Source organism: Rhinopithecus roxellana, chromosome 21 (genome assembly GCF_007565055.1).
Source record: "Rhinopithecus roxellana isolate Shanxi Qingling chromosome 21, ASM756505v1, whole genome shotgun sequence".
Lineage (NCBI taxonomy): Eukaryota > Metazoa > Chordata > Mammalia > Primates > Cercopithecidae > Rhinopithecus > Rhinopithecus roxellana.
This window is the reverse complement of record NC_044569.1, coordinates 34,378,329-34,394,795: the sequence shown is the minus strand read 5'-3', so window position 1 is coordinate 34,394,795 and position 16,467 is coordinate 34,378,329. Positions and strand designations below refer to the sequence as shown.

At 42.1% G+C, this 16,467-nt stretch overlaps 1 protein-coding gene and 1 long non-coding RNA gene across 2 annotated transcripts in view; one reads left to right on the top strand and one right to left on the bottom strand.

The window, feature by feature from the left end:
* Positions 1–4,976, bottom strand: part of ZNF407 (zinc finger protein 407) — a 476,207-nt gene extending 471,231 nt beyond the window's left edge. The window contains 1 exon segment of the mRNA XM_010356708.2: positions 4,903–4,976. The gene's annotated coding sequence lies outside the window, so the exon portion shown is untranslated.
* On the top strand, positions 4,256–5,836 carry LOC104656994. The gene is made up of 2 exons (XR_747214.2): positions 4,256–4,610; positions 5,173–5,836. It is a non-coding gene; the product is annotated as an uncharacterized LOC104656994 (long non-coding RNA).
* Positions 5,837–16,467: the final 10,631 nt, after the last annotated feature.

Sequence of the window (16,467 nt, the reverse complement as noted above, 5' to 3'; positions counted from 1 at the left end):
CGTGTTTCCCAACAGGACCAGGGCAATGTGTTCATCCTACCCTTTCCTAGATCTCTAATAACTCACAGACTACACTGGACATAAGAGGAGCTAAAAAAAAAAAATGTTGAATGAATCAATGCTAAAATGTTGTAGAAGGTAATAAAACTTAGTGACTAAAAATAGGGGTTCTGAAGTCAGACCATCTCGGTCCAAATCCTGGCTCTACCATTTAATAGCTGCGTCCCCTTGCACAAGCTATTTATGCTAAATTTGAGTGTCCCATAAATCAGTAAAATGTAGTATACACCTCCAAAGATCTGGGGGGATTAAATGAGATTATGTACAGAGGCACCTGGCACAGTGTTTATATAAAGAGCTCAAAAACGTTATTATTGCTACCGCCATTGACTTCCATGTTTATTTGTCTTTTACTGTCCCTAAGTACTTAACACTTAAAATGTCCAGTTTTCTCAGTTATACTCAAGAGAAACAAACCAGGATTATTATATCTGGAAACTACTGTATGAATAAAAGTGATAATCCTCAAAAGGAAAAATGACACTTAAAGAAGACAGCGTTGGAGACCATCATCTCTCTCCACCTTTTTCCGCAAAAGGTTCTCCTTTCAGTGCTCAATTCTAGAAGTTCTAGATTGTACTTTATTTAGTGAGGCTGCAATTCCTTTACACTCCTACACTGTCATCAGCTTCTTGCAAGGCTATTTCTGGGTTTTATTCCAGGTAGCTGAATTGCAAGATAATAAAGTAAGCAGGGAGTTAACTACAATTATGATCTACCCATATAATTACCATAAGGAGACGTTCTAGTCACAATACTGATAAGAATAAAAAGTCTTTCCACTACAAAAAAATATATATATATATATATACACACACACACACACAGATGTGGATCCCCTACTAGTGATGTGAGTTAAGATACATACGTAGGTAGCTATATAAACACATATGTATGCATATATTGTATAGACGCATGTTTTGTACTTCCTTTCTGCTCCAAAAGACTCATACTCACTCCATTAAATTCCACAATATTTACTGATTCCCCTTGATACAGTCTGGATACGCATCCCCTCCAAATCTCATGTCCCCAGTGTTGGACGTAGGGCCTGGTGGGCGGTGACTGAGTTACGGTGGGGGTGTCCCTCACGAATGGCTTGATGCTCTCCTGAGATCGTGAGTTCGTTCTTGTGAGACCTGGCTGTTTAAAAGTGTGTGGCACCTCCCCACTCTCTCGCTCCTGCTCTTGCCATGGGATGTGCTGGCTCCTCCTTTGCCTTCTGCCATGATGGAGAGTTTCCTGAGGCTTCACCAGAAGCCCAGCAGATGCCAGTGCCACACTTTCTGTAGAGACCACAGAACAGTGAGCCAATTAAACCTTTTTTCTTTGTATATTACCCAGCCTTGGTAATCTCTTCATTTTAGGCAATGCAAGAATGGCCTAACACCCCTTTCTATGTGTGAGACACCATGCCAAGAGACTTGGGATGCATACACATGAAAGCCAGTCTTGCTATAATCTAGTGAAGGACACACACACACACACACACACACACACACACACAACTAACTGAAGGAACCAAGGCTGCAGTGAGATGCTGGTGGTCTTCTGGGATTGCAGACTCATCCATACAACTGCCCACTCAACGTGTCCACAGAAATGAGCCCACACTGAAGTATCTCACTGGGGCACCTGCTCACCTTCCATCGCCACACAGGGAACACCAGGCTCCACCCAATCACCCAAAGCAGACACGTCAGTGTCCACCTTGACTTATCCATCTCACCTACTCCATCCCCGAACCCACTCCACTAACTGAGCATGTACAATCCACTCACTTCCCCTACCTCTGGGCCACTACCCTAATTCAGACTTCTGTGATGTCTAACCTAGTACCAATGCAACAGCCTCTGAAAGATCCCCGTCCCCTAGCCTTACGCCATGCCAACTGGTCTCCATAGCTGCAATTGAAGGGCTTAAAACCAGCAAAAGTGTGCACATGTCACTATGCTGCCTGTATTTCTTCAGGAGGGCCTCTCCAACCTTATTTTCCACACCTCCTCTCATACTCCGTGATCCAGCCAAACTTTTAATTCTTGAAATGTTCCACATTACCTTTTGACACTTGGAAGTCTTCTACCTGAAACTTGACTCCCTAGCCGCTCTCTCTCTCTTTGCCCAATGAGTTCCTGTTCATTCTCTGATCGTCACTCCCTCCTGGTATTCCTCCCTAACCTCTTTAGGCTTGCTAGGTTCAGTGGTTATGCTGGACACTTTTGCTTTCAGGGCTACCCACAGCCCAAGCTGCCTTCTATTTAGTAAGACTCCTTTAACGTGTGGGTCTTTGTGAGAGATAAAGACCATCTCTCTCCATCTCCCTGCTCCCTGGCAACTGCAGTGGCTTGGCAAAAAATGTCACAAAGATGCAGGAGCAATAAGAGATTTTCCAGTGGTAGAAGAGAGTCAAAAGTCCAGCAACAGACATGGCAGTTTCTCCAGTAGCAATGTCACCAGCAGCAAAATTCTAGGCAGGCTATTTCTGTGATATTGCCTTGGCTGTGGCCCCATCCAGCCAGCCTCTTTTGGTTGCTGCCTGTTTTTTGAATCCAGTTCCCTGGCCTTCCCATCAATTCTGAAAGCCATCTATAGCCTTCCAATAAATTCCTTTTCTGCTTAAGTCAGCCAAGTCCATCGCCACGGCTGACAACCAAGAATCATGACTGGCATTGCGACACTCTGGGTGCATGACATTATACTGCACTGCCAATGCACATTTGCTGGTCTATATTCCCCACCATCTTGTTCATTTTGCTGTAGTGCAATGGCTGGCACAAAGCAAGCATGCGATGTTTCCTGAACGAATTACTAAATTTCACTAGTAATCAGAGTCGGAAAGCAAGCAAAACGCTTACTGGAGGACCACAGTGCATTCCTAAAAACCAATCTCAACAACGGTCGAGAGTCACAGCTGCCAATCAGAAATATACAGCTTCATTTATTTGCCTATTCATGGATTTAGAAAGTAGGATTCTTCTATCTGGGATATAAACCACCTTCTTAAAGGAGATGAGAAAGAGAAGAAATCAAACTAGGAGAGTCTACTGTATTAAGGTTAGCGAGTTCTACTCTAATCAAACAAACCTAATTGCAACGAATATTGGGGAAAACGTCCCTTCAACCAGGTGATTACCCACTAGTCCTTGAGACCTAACTCAAATAATATATCCTGCAAGAAGCTTTCACCACTCTCCACCATCAATCAGCCGTAACTTCCACTGTGCTCCCATCTCTCTATTTTAGTACGTAGAAAAGGGTATTATATTTATTTATGTCTCTTCAATCAGATCTCAAAATCCTCTGGGGAAATATATTATTATTTCCAACACCTAGAAGGGTGTTTGGCATAAAGCAAGAACCAGTGTTTTTGAAATGGAGTCACTTTGCTCCGCTTAAAAGGTACCAATGGAACTGTCCTATTGTTTGTAACTTTTCTGTAAATCTTAATTTATTGCGAAATAAAGTTTAAAAAAAAAAAACGCACCAGTAGCAACTGTGTTATGAGCAATTATCACACCTGCCTTACATGTCGTGCAAGAAGAAAGCTTTACCTTGTGCCAGTAGCAGTAATTTTGTATATAGCAGTGAGTCTCAGTTTTGTAAAAACGGAGTAATTCCTACCACACAAGATTTCTGTACTAAATGAAGTACAGTGAGTATGCCAAATGACATAGGAGCTCTTCTTAACAGGGTTCTGATGAGTATATGTTAGGGCTCTCGTCTACAGTGTTCTAAATGGACTAGCACCTCACCACAAAACAGATACATACTACGACTAGGATGTCACCAGGCAGAGACTGCAAAGCTGTAACTCAAATCATTATTAAGACTGTAATTACCTATGAAAGTATTTACATCCCACGGATGTGGGAGGTCCTATTCCAAAACTCCCCAATGAAATACAAGGGCTACTGAAAACCCAACTCAACCGACAGAGGTCAGCGGCCACTGCACCCCGCCTCCACCAGCTTAAACTCCAGAAAGAGGCCACGCACCCAAGGCGTGCTAACTGGCTGGCTGGGAAGAGGTGAACATCTACTGAGAAACCCGCTGCTGCCCGCAGCGGTGTCAGGCAGCCGGGGGTCTCCCCGCAGTGGCGCAAAGCGGACTGAAGTCGGGAGTGGCTAGGACCCTGCGCTGCCACGGCGGTGCTCTCGGCCAACGCACTAGTGTGCCCTCCGCCCGCCCACACCAGCGTCGCTTAACGGAAGAAGGCTCGAGTAGCAGCGGCGCAGCCAGGACACCTGGGGGTGACACACGAGTGGGCGGGCGGTCCAGGGAGCCCCTGCTGGAAACCAGACGCTAAACCTTGCAGCTGTGAAGCTAAGGGAGCATCTATTTTCCATTTGAGAGCAACCCGGGCAAGCGAGAACGGCCCGATTTCGGTGCAGGGGTGCATCCCGAGGGGGCGGGGGGCTGTTTCTGCGGCGGACCGGGCAGGGGAAACCGAGGCCACGCTGGATCCGCAGCCCCGAGGTGTCCACGAGAGGTCCGCTCGCGCGAGGGCGCGGCGCGAGGCTGCCCGCGGGACCGGCCTGCGGTGCGAGCGGGTGAGAGGGCAGGGCGGCGGCGGGGACCGGGGGGAGGAGGGCGGCGAGGCAGCGTGTGCGAGCGAGTGAGGGTGTGTGTCCGGGCGTGAGTCTGGGCGGGTGTCGGGAAGGAAGGCGACAGGGAGGGGCGGAGGCGGGGGGAGGGGGGAGGAGAAAGAGCGAAGGGCCCAGAAGGGACTCTGAGCGCCCAGCCGCCCGGCTTCAAGCCCTCAAGCCACCGCCCCCAGGCCCCGCGCTGACGCTGGACGGTCCCCGCCTCCAAACCCCCCGCCCCGGCCAGAGAATAACTTACCTGTTTGGCGACGGAATCGCTCCTGCTCGCCCCTCTGACTGACTCCTCCGGCTCACCGTCTTCCCTTTGGGAGGAAGAGGCGGGACATCTTGTTTTTCCGTTGAAGGACTTCCGGTGACATCCAGGGCGACTCCGTCGTGGATGCAGCGCCGGATGCCACAGCCGAAAAACAGAATCTTGGAACTGGTTTAGTAAGATCCAGGTCGAGTTCCTTGTTTTTTATCCGAGTGGCTGGCAGGTTTATGTGCTGTCTTGTTTTTAACCCATTAGCTCTTGCCGGAAGCCGCTCGGAGATAAAACAGGAAGTCCCACCCCTCCCTTAGAGAAGGAAAACGGAGAGCCGAAGGAGTCAATCTAAATACGATGAGCACGTCGGGCTCGAAGGCAGGCGATGTCATCCCGGGAGGAGCGTCTGGGATTTCTAGAGGGTCCCAGAACGGGTTCTTCCCGGGCCGATCCCGCCTGCTTCCTGCCCTGTCCCTCCACCCGGCTCCCGCCCTCAATAAGGGACCCCGAGGGCGGCGCCGGAAACACTGAGAAGGCCCAGAACGGCGCGGGACCGGAGAGGCCTACGCTGGCAAACGCAGCCCGCTGCCTCTCTGCCGGCTTCCCCGGGACCTGGAGTGGCTGCTGTCGCTTCTGGCGCTCCGATTTCGAGAAATGACTTTCAGCTGTGCAAGGCGAGAATGCTACTTTAAATGACGAGAAAAATCTCTCGAATGGCTCCCAAAATAAGGTCCTTGTTTCAGAGGCCACAGGAAACCACCAGCCGAACTCTGATACCAAAAAAGAGGCCAAGAAGCGGAATGTGGCTTGGTGACCAGTTTGGTATTGCCAAACTTTCAGCTTTTATTAAAGCTGAAACACCTTGGCTGTTTAAAACGTTCGACAAGGACTTTTTATGAACGTTAACGGCCCAGCACACGGGCTTGTTAGGAACAAAAAGACAGGACATCAGGATGTGGTGGTTAACAGCCCGCCTGCCCCCTTGTGCAGGTCCCTTCATGAACCTCGAGTTGGAGGCCTTTCTTCTGAAACTCAGAATCTAGTAGGGAAGACCTGTGTAGACGAATAAATACGTCACAGCTTGTTAAGTGCTGTGACAAAGACGCGGTGAAATCCTGCTTGAGGTCATCTGCCTTGCTAAAGAGTTTTGACTATGTTGTAGGCGCAGGGTTGGGGATAGGGTAGGGTTAGACTCTGTAATGGGAAGTTACGTGATCAGATTTCCATTTAGAAAGATCATTGGCCAGGCCGGGTGGCTCACGCCTATAATCCCAACACTTTGGGAGGCAGAGACGTTGGATTGCTTGAGGCTAGGATTTTGAGACCAGCCTGGCCAACATGGTGAAACCCCGTCTCTACTAAAAATTTAAAAATTAGCGGGGCGTGGTGGTGCGAACCTGTAATTCCAGCTACTTGGAGGCCGAGGCGGGAGAATAGCTTGAACCCAGTGGCGCAGGCTGCAGTGAGCCGAGATTGCGCCACTGCACTCCAGCCTGGGGGACAGAGCGAGATTCCATCTCAAAAAAATCATTGTAAGTAATTGGATTTTTTTTTTTTTTTTTTTTTTTTTTTTGGTGATGTTCTGAAGATAGGCTTTCTAGACCCAATCATCACTCAAGGCCAATTCCAACACAGTTCAGTTTAAATCAGAATACATTCAAGTGATAATTAGTTACCTTTTTAAATAGTTTATAGAGAACTTTTCGTAGACATTATGTGGTTTAATTCTGATTGTAATCCACATGAATTCTCTTATCCACAGTAAGGAACAGTAATTTAGAAGACTCTAATAAACTGTTCCAAGATCACACAGCTAGTAAAAGTGGAACTCAACCTTAAACTCCAGAGTCAACCTTTTCCATCTATCATGTGGTCTCAGTTTAATAGTAATAGTTATTTTAAAATTCTAGAGAAAAATGTGGAAAACAATTTCCTCACAACAGGTGACCAGCTGCGGATGTTATTTTTATTCCATTAACCAACATTTATTGGGTGCCTGTTATATAAAAGATAAAACTGGATTCTGCCTTGAAAGAGTTCACTTGAAATTTAAAGTTTATTTGAAAATTTAGTACTTCCTACTCTTTTAATAGCTATTTCAACACTGTTGGTCTTGTATAACAAGGTGATAAATTTCTTGACAATGACAGTAGCATAATTCTGTATATGGATTGGGCATTCTGTGATCTTTGGGTGATTTATCTTGCTACCTTTCTTACCTTGGGGATTTAGTTAACATTTATCTTCCTCCCTTGAGCAGTGAAGTAAAATCTAAGTTTATGTTTCAGTTCTATTTTGAGTATTTTGAGTTACTAAGCCAAGACTCTAAGGAAGTCAGTTTGACCTCATTTCCACCTGAGAGATTCCATTGATCTCATTCAAGACTAATTTTCTGATTCTAAGGAAAAAGGGAAGTCTTTTTTTTTTCCTTCCTCTCTTTCTTTTGAATGAATAATGCTTGACATGGACAACACAGACTTGTAGTGAAGACAGAGCATCCTAGTGATGAAACCACCTTTGCAAAAATTACAACAGAAAATGATGACAGTGACAGAGATCTGACCTAACCGACTCCATCTTGCTTCTAAACTCCAAGCTGTCCTTGTTCATTCCTGGGCATAGGCAGAACTGACTTTGGGAGGAACTTAGTTTATAGTATAAGTTTGAAACAAAGATGATAACAGCCCATTCTGAAAACAAACTCCCTTCTGGCCTGGGGACCAGACTGCCTTTGTAGGACTAACAAATTAGCCACAAGATTAGAAATTACGGTTTGGGAGTCATGCAGCTAGAGGCCACAGGATTCTAAACCTCCCCAGTTGCTCCGAAGGATAACATCACTATTGTAAAACCCAAGATTGGTGCTTGAGACGTTTTTCAGACCCGCACTCATGGATCAGCTAGCACCACTCAGATGGATAAACTGGCTCATCTAGTCCTTTAGCCCCCACCCAAGAACTGACTGACTGAGTGCAAGAGGACAGTTTCAATTCCCTATGATTTCATGTCACACCAGAGCAATCAATTCTCCCCACTCCCTGGTCTTCTGCTCCCCAAATTATCCTTTAAAAATCCCAGTCTCTGAATTTTCAGGAGACTGCTTTAAGTAATAATAAAACTCTGGTCTCCTGTTTAGCCAGCTCTGTGTGTATTAAACTTTTTATTGCAGTTCCTCTGTCTTGATGAATCCACTGTGTCTGGGCAGTGGGCAAGATGAACCCGTTGGGTGGTTACAGTGACACAAGGAACCCCTGCGGGGGTCAAGACCTGCTCGAAGCCAGCCCCACTTGAGACCTGTTAACCAAAAAAAAAAAAAAAAATCCTTTTCTTAAGTCTAGTTTTCTTTTACTTGCACCATGAAGCAGCCTAAATGATACAGATGTTTTATTGCCAAATCTACCAGTTACGTCTTAAGAAAGTTGCAAAGGAAAAACTCAGAGCAAAGATTTTCAGTCTTCATAAATTCAAAATGTATGCTTTTATCATGTCTGAGAAAAAGCAAGCAATATATTCACATCTTTTTCTGGGTATATGTGATATTTTTTCCATTGGATAATGAATAGTAAACACTTTTACAATAGCAAGTTGACAAAATGAGAATGTATAAAATTAAAATATATCAACTATTAAATAAATGCCAGGCATTATGCTACAAACCGTATATGCATTATTTCAATTAATCTAACTAAATAGACACGTCATTTGCATTTTACAGATGAGAAAAATGGCGTTCAAAGAAGTGACGTCATGTTCTCTGATTCTGTCTATGTTGGGTACCTGGTGACGATTTCCCTCTGTCTAATACCTTAAACGTATGTTCACCTGCATGCTGCTTCTGTTCTGGACCTGTGCGCTGGATATAGTCCCAACAGAGTGGCTTGCTGGGAGGAGGGAGATACTTTTCAGATAAAGCACTAGCACTTCGTCCTAACAACTTCTTCATACTGAGGCAACATTTTTAAATACACACAAAATGCCTAGGATTCAACTGTTGAGAAAAACTGATGTAAGTCTGTTTGTCTCAAAGAAAGCTGTCAGGAACTACAGTTTTATTAATCTAAATGAACACTTGGTTTGATGATGACTATGTAAATGTATTTTTAGCTAATTTATTTCTGCCCATCAACCAATGAGTGGATAAAGAAAATGTGATATATATACACTATGGAATACTACTCAGCCATAGAAAGGAATGAAGTAATGGCATTGGCAGCAACCTGGATGGAGTTGGAGACCATTATTCTAAGTGAAGTAACTCAAGAATGGATAAACCAAATATTGTATGTTCTCACTCATAAGTGGGAGCTAAGCTGTGAGGATGCAAGGGCATAAGAATGATATAGTGGACTCTGGGGACTCGAGGGGTGAGGGATAAAAGACTACACATTGGGTACACTGTGCACTGCTTGGGTGATGAGTGCACCAAAATCTCAGAACTCACCACTGAAGAACTTCCCCATGTAACCAGAAACCACCTGTTCCACAAAAACTATCGAAATAACACTTTTTGAACTTTACTATTTCTGGATAAAATTTACATAGATTTCTCAGAAAAAAATATTTAGAATTGAGGTATCTATTAGAGAACTGAGTTAAATTATTACCACTTAAAAACACAGAAAGTGGTATAGCCACTTTATGAATTTATCACTTAGCAATGGCTAGCTTATGCTTAGTGGTTTATAACCAAATCTTAGTAGTTTATAATAACAAATGTGTGTTGTTAATTCCCACTACAAATTTATCATGACATTGCTGGATGCTACACTCCATGTCTCTTTGTGGGACCCAGGCTCATGGGACTTCCATTATCTGCATTAGAGAGAAAGAGAAGTCAACAAAACATGCACTGGTTCTTGAAGCTTTGGCCCAGAAGTAAAATATATCTTATCTGTTCACATTGCATTGGGCCAGGGCAATTATCGTGGCCGCAAGTGACTTCAGAAGGATGTGGAAGTGCAATCTTGGCATTGTCAGAAGAAATGAAAACATTTGGGGAAGAGCATTAATGACTGTCTTTACAGGAAAAAAAACTCAAATAGACATGATTTCTTGTTTCAGTTTCATCATTTCCTACTGTTACCTAAACTTTCTGAGTCTCAGTTTCTTATTACTAAAATAGAATAATGATAAAGATGATATTCACTTCAAGGACTTTGTGTTAACTAGGGTAAAAAAAAAATTGAAAACTGTAGCAAGTTATGCAAATTAGAAATGTATAATATTACTGCTTTGAAAGTGATGGTGAGATGTAGAATAATTGAGAGGATAACACAAAGCACTTATACCAGGAGGCTTTTAGCTGCAGATAATAGAAATGAACTTCCACTACTTTAATCAATAAAAAAGTGTGTTGGCTCACAAATTTGTCATCCAGACATAAAGGAAGCTTCAGAATTTATTGACTCAGGAGTTGAATGTTAGTATCGAGGACCTAGATTTTTCTCATCTGCACTTCATTTCTCAATGCCCGATTCAACATCAGGCTGTAGTAAGATGGCTAGAGTGATTCCAGGGATAACATCTAGAGAGAAAAAAGAGAACTCCTTTTCTTACGATTTTTCTCTTAAGAGAAAAGGAACTTCCCGGCCGGGCGCGGTGGCTCAAGCCTGTAATCCCAGCACTTTGGGAGGCCGAGACGGGCGGATCACGAGGTCAGGAGATCAAGACCATCCTGGCTAACATGGTGAAACCCCGTCTCTACTAAAAAAATACAAAAAACTAGCCGGGCGAGGTGGTGGGCGCCTGTAGTCCGAGCTACTGGGGAGGCTGAGGCAGGAGAATGGTGTAAACTCGGGAGGCGGAGCTTGCAGTGAGCTGAGATCCGGCCACTGCACTCCAGCCCAGGCGACAGAGCGAGACTCCGTCTAAAAAAAAAAAAAAAAAAAAAAGGAACTTCCCAAAAGCCCCCAGCAAGCATACCTTCACATCCCATGGCCAGAGGTGGCTCACATATGTACCCTAAGCTAAGCACCGCAAACAGGAATGGGATTGCCTGTAGGCCTCAGAGACCACCTGGATCTTGGGAAGGTGTCAGCTCTACCTGTGGCACTTGGCTGAGTGGGAAAGGGATGGAAACATGAATAAAGTAAGAATTGGGAAGGAAAAGGAGAAATGGATCCAGGGTAGGAAGCCAATAGTTGTAGTTATCTCAAACCAATATGATTGATTTCATCTTTATAAATGTGATGACCTAATTTAATACATTCAATCAATGAAGTAAAAGAAAGTGCAAGGACAGTATGACATCTGTCTGTCTCTGTTGAGATTTGAGAGATAATACCAAGAACATGCGGTGACTGGGTCCTCACTGCTACCGTCTTTCTGTACCTGGACGCTTCCTAGCAAGGGACTTCAACTTAAGAACAAAGAGGATCCCAACTTGTAACTGCATTATACACACCCCAGGCGCACACATAAGTTGCTTTCTAATTATTCCTCTTTAAGAAATTGTTTGTAGAATATTTATCTATGTATAAATGGAAAAATAGAAAATTAAAATAAAAATAAGTAACACCACGTATTGAGTCTACTGCATGCTAGGTGCTGTGCTAAGTGTTCTACATATATTGCCATTGTGCTGCCAACAACTCTGCAATAAAGATGTTCCCATTCCTACTTTACAGCTAAGGAAACCAAGGCTCAGAGAAATAACATATTTTGCCCAAGATTATCCAACTGGTAAAATCTGGAGTCCAAATTTGAACCAGAGTCCACTCAACACACTTTCACCTCTACACCAGTGCTTTTTGAGTTTGCTGCACATTAGAATCACTTCAGGAACTTAAAAAAAAATTCCCAGGTGATACCCCATAGCAAGAAAATTAGAAAGTCGGGCAGGGGAAGAGGAACCCAGGCATCAGTGCTTTTTAAAGTCCCCAGGTAATTCCAATGTGAGGGAAAGTTTGGGAACCATTGTGCTATATTATGTTGCCTCTTTAGCCAGGAATTTAAACCAGAATCTTTTCTTCCAAGGCCAAGAGCAGTGAATGATAACATATGGGCTTATGGTATATACTCTCATTCCCAAGTGATCCTCTTCCTCAGGAGTTCTGCTTTAGGGTAACTAATTTCAAGTTTCCCTTTCACTGCATTTCTCACCCATCCAGAGCTAAAAATATTACAGGAGACTTTTGTCAACAAGAAGAATGGACACCTGAACCATCTCAGAAGAACTTTTGAATTCATGATCAATGGCGTGTTTTCCCTAATTAGGATCAATGATCAATGGTGTGTTTTCCCTAATTAGGATAAAAAAGCAAGAAAAAATATTAAGTTTAATTTTCTTCTTACAAAGTAATCACTCAGACTCACCTGGAATTTAGAGAGCATTTAATTTCTGGCCTCATTTTTTTTTTGCTTTGTAATTTTTATTTTAATATAATTTTGGACTTACCATAAAACTTATTAAAAGGACAAAGAACTTCCATGTACCCCTCACCCAGATTCTATAATTATTCACATTTTACCATATTTTATGGTTTATGCATATTTTTGGTGAACCACCACAATGCAATTATCAAAATCAGGTTATAATACTTCTCTCTAATAATCAGACCTTACTCATATTTTTGCATGCATTTTTTTGTCTTGTTCCCCTGTATTTTTTACAAATAACCTCCAAAAAGGTTTATAGCTGAAAGTTATAGATAAAGCATAAAGTGAATAGTAAAATGAGAAGCCTTAATTCTACTGTTACTAATTATATTAAGTGTTAGTGACCAAGCCTTCTATTTAAAAGGAAGAGATTACCAGAATGGATTAAGAGGCAAATCTCAGCTATCTGCCATCTATAAGATGTTTGTTAAATTAAAAGATATATTTAAATGTCTTCTGGCCTCTATTTGCTCCTAATAAGCAATTAGAGGCCATTCAGATCTTTGCTTACCATTATGTTTCCTTATATGTCGTTTGTCATTTTTGCTGTCTGCTTTAAAGAATTTCTTTATTTTTGGTTTTCCATAATTTGTGATATGACTAGACACGATTTTCATCTGATTTTTCCTGCTCGGCACTTTCTGACCTTTAGAAATCTGTAAGTATATGTCTTTCACAAAATGTGGAAGTTTGGGACCATTATTTTTCCAAATAATTTTATTTTACTCTGTTTCTCTTGGTTTCCAATTAAATATGTCACACCTTTTGATATTATACACAGCTCACCAAACCTCTGTCCTCTTTTTCCATTATTTTTTCTCTGACCTTCAGGTTGATAAGTTCTGTTGATCTATTTCCCATGTTCCCTGATTCTTTCTTCTGTCACATCCACCCTTCTGTTAAAATCATCTTGTGATTTATTTCAGATATTATATTTTTAAGTTCTCAAATTTTATTTTTTTCCTTATAATTTCTGTTTCTGATGAGATTTCCTACTTGCTTATTTATTACAGGTGCATTTTCCTTTATGTCTTTAAGCACAGTTATAATAGCTACTTTGAAATTTTGTCTGCTGATTCGAATATCTGGAGTATCTTGAGGTTAATTCTCATTAATTTTCCCATTTGTTTTTATTATGACTCATGTTTTCTTATTTCTTAAATGTCTAGTAATCTTGTGGTTGTATCCTAGACATTTGAGAAATACGCTGCAGAGATTCCTGATTCTATGATGTTCCTCTGACAAGCAGTAGAGGGTTTTTTGTTTCTTTGTTTTGTTTTAACAGGTAGTTCCTTTGGCTGTATTCACACTCCAAACATTTTCTCTCCTTTCATGGGGAGCAACTAAAATCTCATATAGTTGTGTAGCCTTTGCTGAAAGGATTGAATCTGCCTCACACATGCATGGTTCAGAGATCAACCAGTGATTTAGGCAGAGTATGCTGAATTCGTTGCTTTTTCTCTGTTGATCTCTCCTTTTCAGAGCCCTCTCCCCTTACTTTTACCTGCTAAAGTATCCCTGAACTCTGCCTTCTGGGACTGAAAGTGGGATTTTAAACTATAGATGGCTTCCTTTATTTGGTTACTATTATTTAAAATTTGAAGGAAGCGTTGGTCATTTTTGGTGACTAGTCATTTTTGATGACTAAGTGTCATTTAAACTTTCATTTCCTTTAAATTAACATTTTTTGTCATTCCATTCAAATGCCTACTTACAATGGCAATAAGAATATGCTATGAACACTTAACCTCCCACACTAGAATTTTAAATCTGAGTTCTTTTCGAATGCTGTTGTGGTGAATTTCAGTGTGGGAGGTGAGATGATTTAAAGCTTTAGATTTTCTGTTATAGTCAAAGGCATAATTTATCTGACATCTTTTTTCATCCTGCATAAGGAATAACACTAGAATAATGTTTTTAAATAACGTGTCCACATAATGACATTTTTTTCTTTTCAATTCTATCCAAACTAAAATAGCTCCAAAGTATTTACTTATCATAACTGTTAAAAAAGTATACTTGCCAGGCGTGGTGGCTCATGCTTGTAATTCCAGCACTTCGGGAGGTCGAGATGGGTGACCTCCACTTGAGGTCAGGAGTTTGAGACCAGCCTGGCCAGCATGGTAGAACCCCATATCTACTAAAAATACAAAAAAGTAGCTGGGTGTGGTGGTGGGCGCCTGTAATCCCAGCTACTCGGGAGGCTGAGCCAGGAGAGTCACTTGAACCTGGGAGGTAGAGGTTGAAGTGAACCAAGATCACACCATTGCTCTCCAGCCTGGGCAACAAGAGTGAAACTCAAGAAAGAGAGAAAGAGAAAGAGAGAAAGGAAGGAAGGAAGGAAAAGGAAAGGAAAGGAAGAGGAGGAGGAAGGGGAAGAAGAAGAAAAGAAGAGAAGATAAATTATACTTATTACACCTGCCATCATTTCTCTTCTACATCACACTGGGAATTAAAAAGAATGCATTATTTTATTGCTTCAGAAAATCTCCTGCATTCTTGTCTTTGTGTTTTATCAATTTATTAGGGCTTTGGACAGCTGAGCAAAGTATAGAACATATCCAACCCAACCTCTGCCTTACAAGAACTTAATTCTTAAAGAAGAAAGTTTTCTCAACATGGTAAAGAGGAAGATGAGCTTTCTTACTTGTTAAGTGCTCTGCAATATAGAATGTAGATGTTACATAGTTGGTCAGTGGAAGAGCAGAAGGAATATGTGCTACTGTTAGGACTTGGTTTAAGTTTTTCTGCGTTATGAAAGGCAGTAGTATTACAGATCATTAACATAGTTATGCTAGATCTAACCATTGTGCATTAAGATAGAAACAAGTATTTTATTTTGTCTTGTATAATCAAGACCTCAAATCATGATTTTTTTAGCCATTACATGTACAATTAATATTCAAACTTGATGTGAAAAATAACATTAAAAATAACAGATAACACAATTCATTTAAAAGTAGACATTTAAAATAGTATAGTACACTTTTTTTTTTCTTTTTTTAAGAGACAGGATCTCCCTATGTTGCCCAGGCTGGTCTCAAAACTCCTGGGATCCTCCTGCCTCTGCTTCCCAAAGTGCTAGGAAGGATTATTACAGGCATGATCCACCACGCCCAGCCATTAAAATAGTATAGTATACTATCTACTAAACTAGATTGTGTTTAAAAGTCATTTGGCCCTCTCATGAAACAGTGAGTTTGGGGATTTGTTTTTAAGTGAAGACAGATATCTGTAGAAGTGAGAAGCCAGATAAAATAGCATTTGTTTTCTTTGGTGAGCTTTCTCCTTACTCTGCTTCTTCTAAGAACTTTGTTGAGCATGCCTTAAGGGTCAGGTGCTGGGCTTCGTAATCTCCTCAGCTTAACTTCTTGTCACCTGCAGGAATGGCAGAGCAGTGTCATCTAACTCTGTCTTCTGATTGCTCAAGAGGAATCGTGTGTGTGTGTGTGTGTGTGTGTGTGTGTGTGTGTGTGTGTGTGTGTGAAATATTCCAGTTTGGGAATGTTGGCTTCCCATTCAAAAGTGCTTAGGACATCGTGAAAGCCACATCAGCGGGGGTGAGGGAGCCAGTGCAGGGCTCCTGGGCTTCTGGTTTGTGGCCTCTGAATGAAGCTGTGGTCCCTGGTAAGATACAAGCACTGCTGGGAAGCCTAACACATTGAACAGTTATTAGCTATTGACACCTCTGCATGGCTTGTTTTCTGTGCTTCTCCCCAGCACTAGCTGCTCCAAGAAGGTTTCAAACTAGGAACAATGTGAAGTGGAGAGCATAAAGACAAGAGAAGTCCAGGATGGGTATAGCACACCTGGTAGGGAAGACCCCAAAAATCGCAGCTGCAGAGTCAAGAGGAAGATGTTAGCAATCATACTGATCACCTAATGTGTGCAGCACACCCCACTGGATGCCTGAAATGCAGAGATTAGTAGGACATGGTCTCTGATATTATAGAGCTTGAAGTTTAATAGGAGGGAGAGAGATGCACAGAAATCATGAGTGTGCATTGCAGCATGAGAAAGGATGATATAAATGTTGAAATCATTCATTTCAGCATTTAAAATGTTTCCTGATGACATGCAGTATGCCTGGAACTTTCAAGACACCACGATAGATGAAACAGACATCATCTCTGCCTGTAAAGATGTTACAGTCTAGCAGGAGAGCTGGCAGTTTTTAAATTG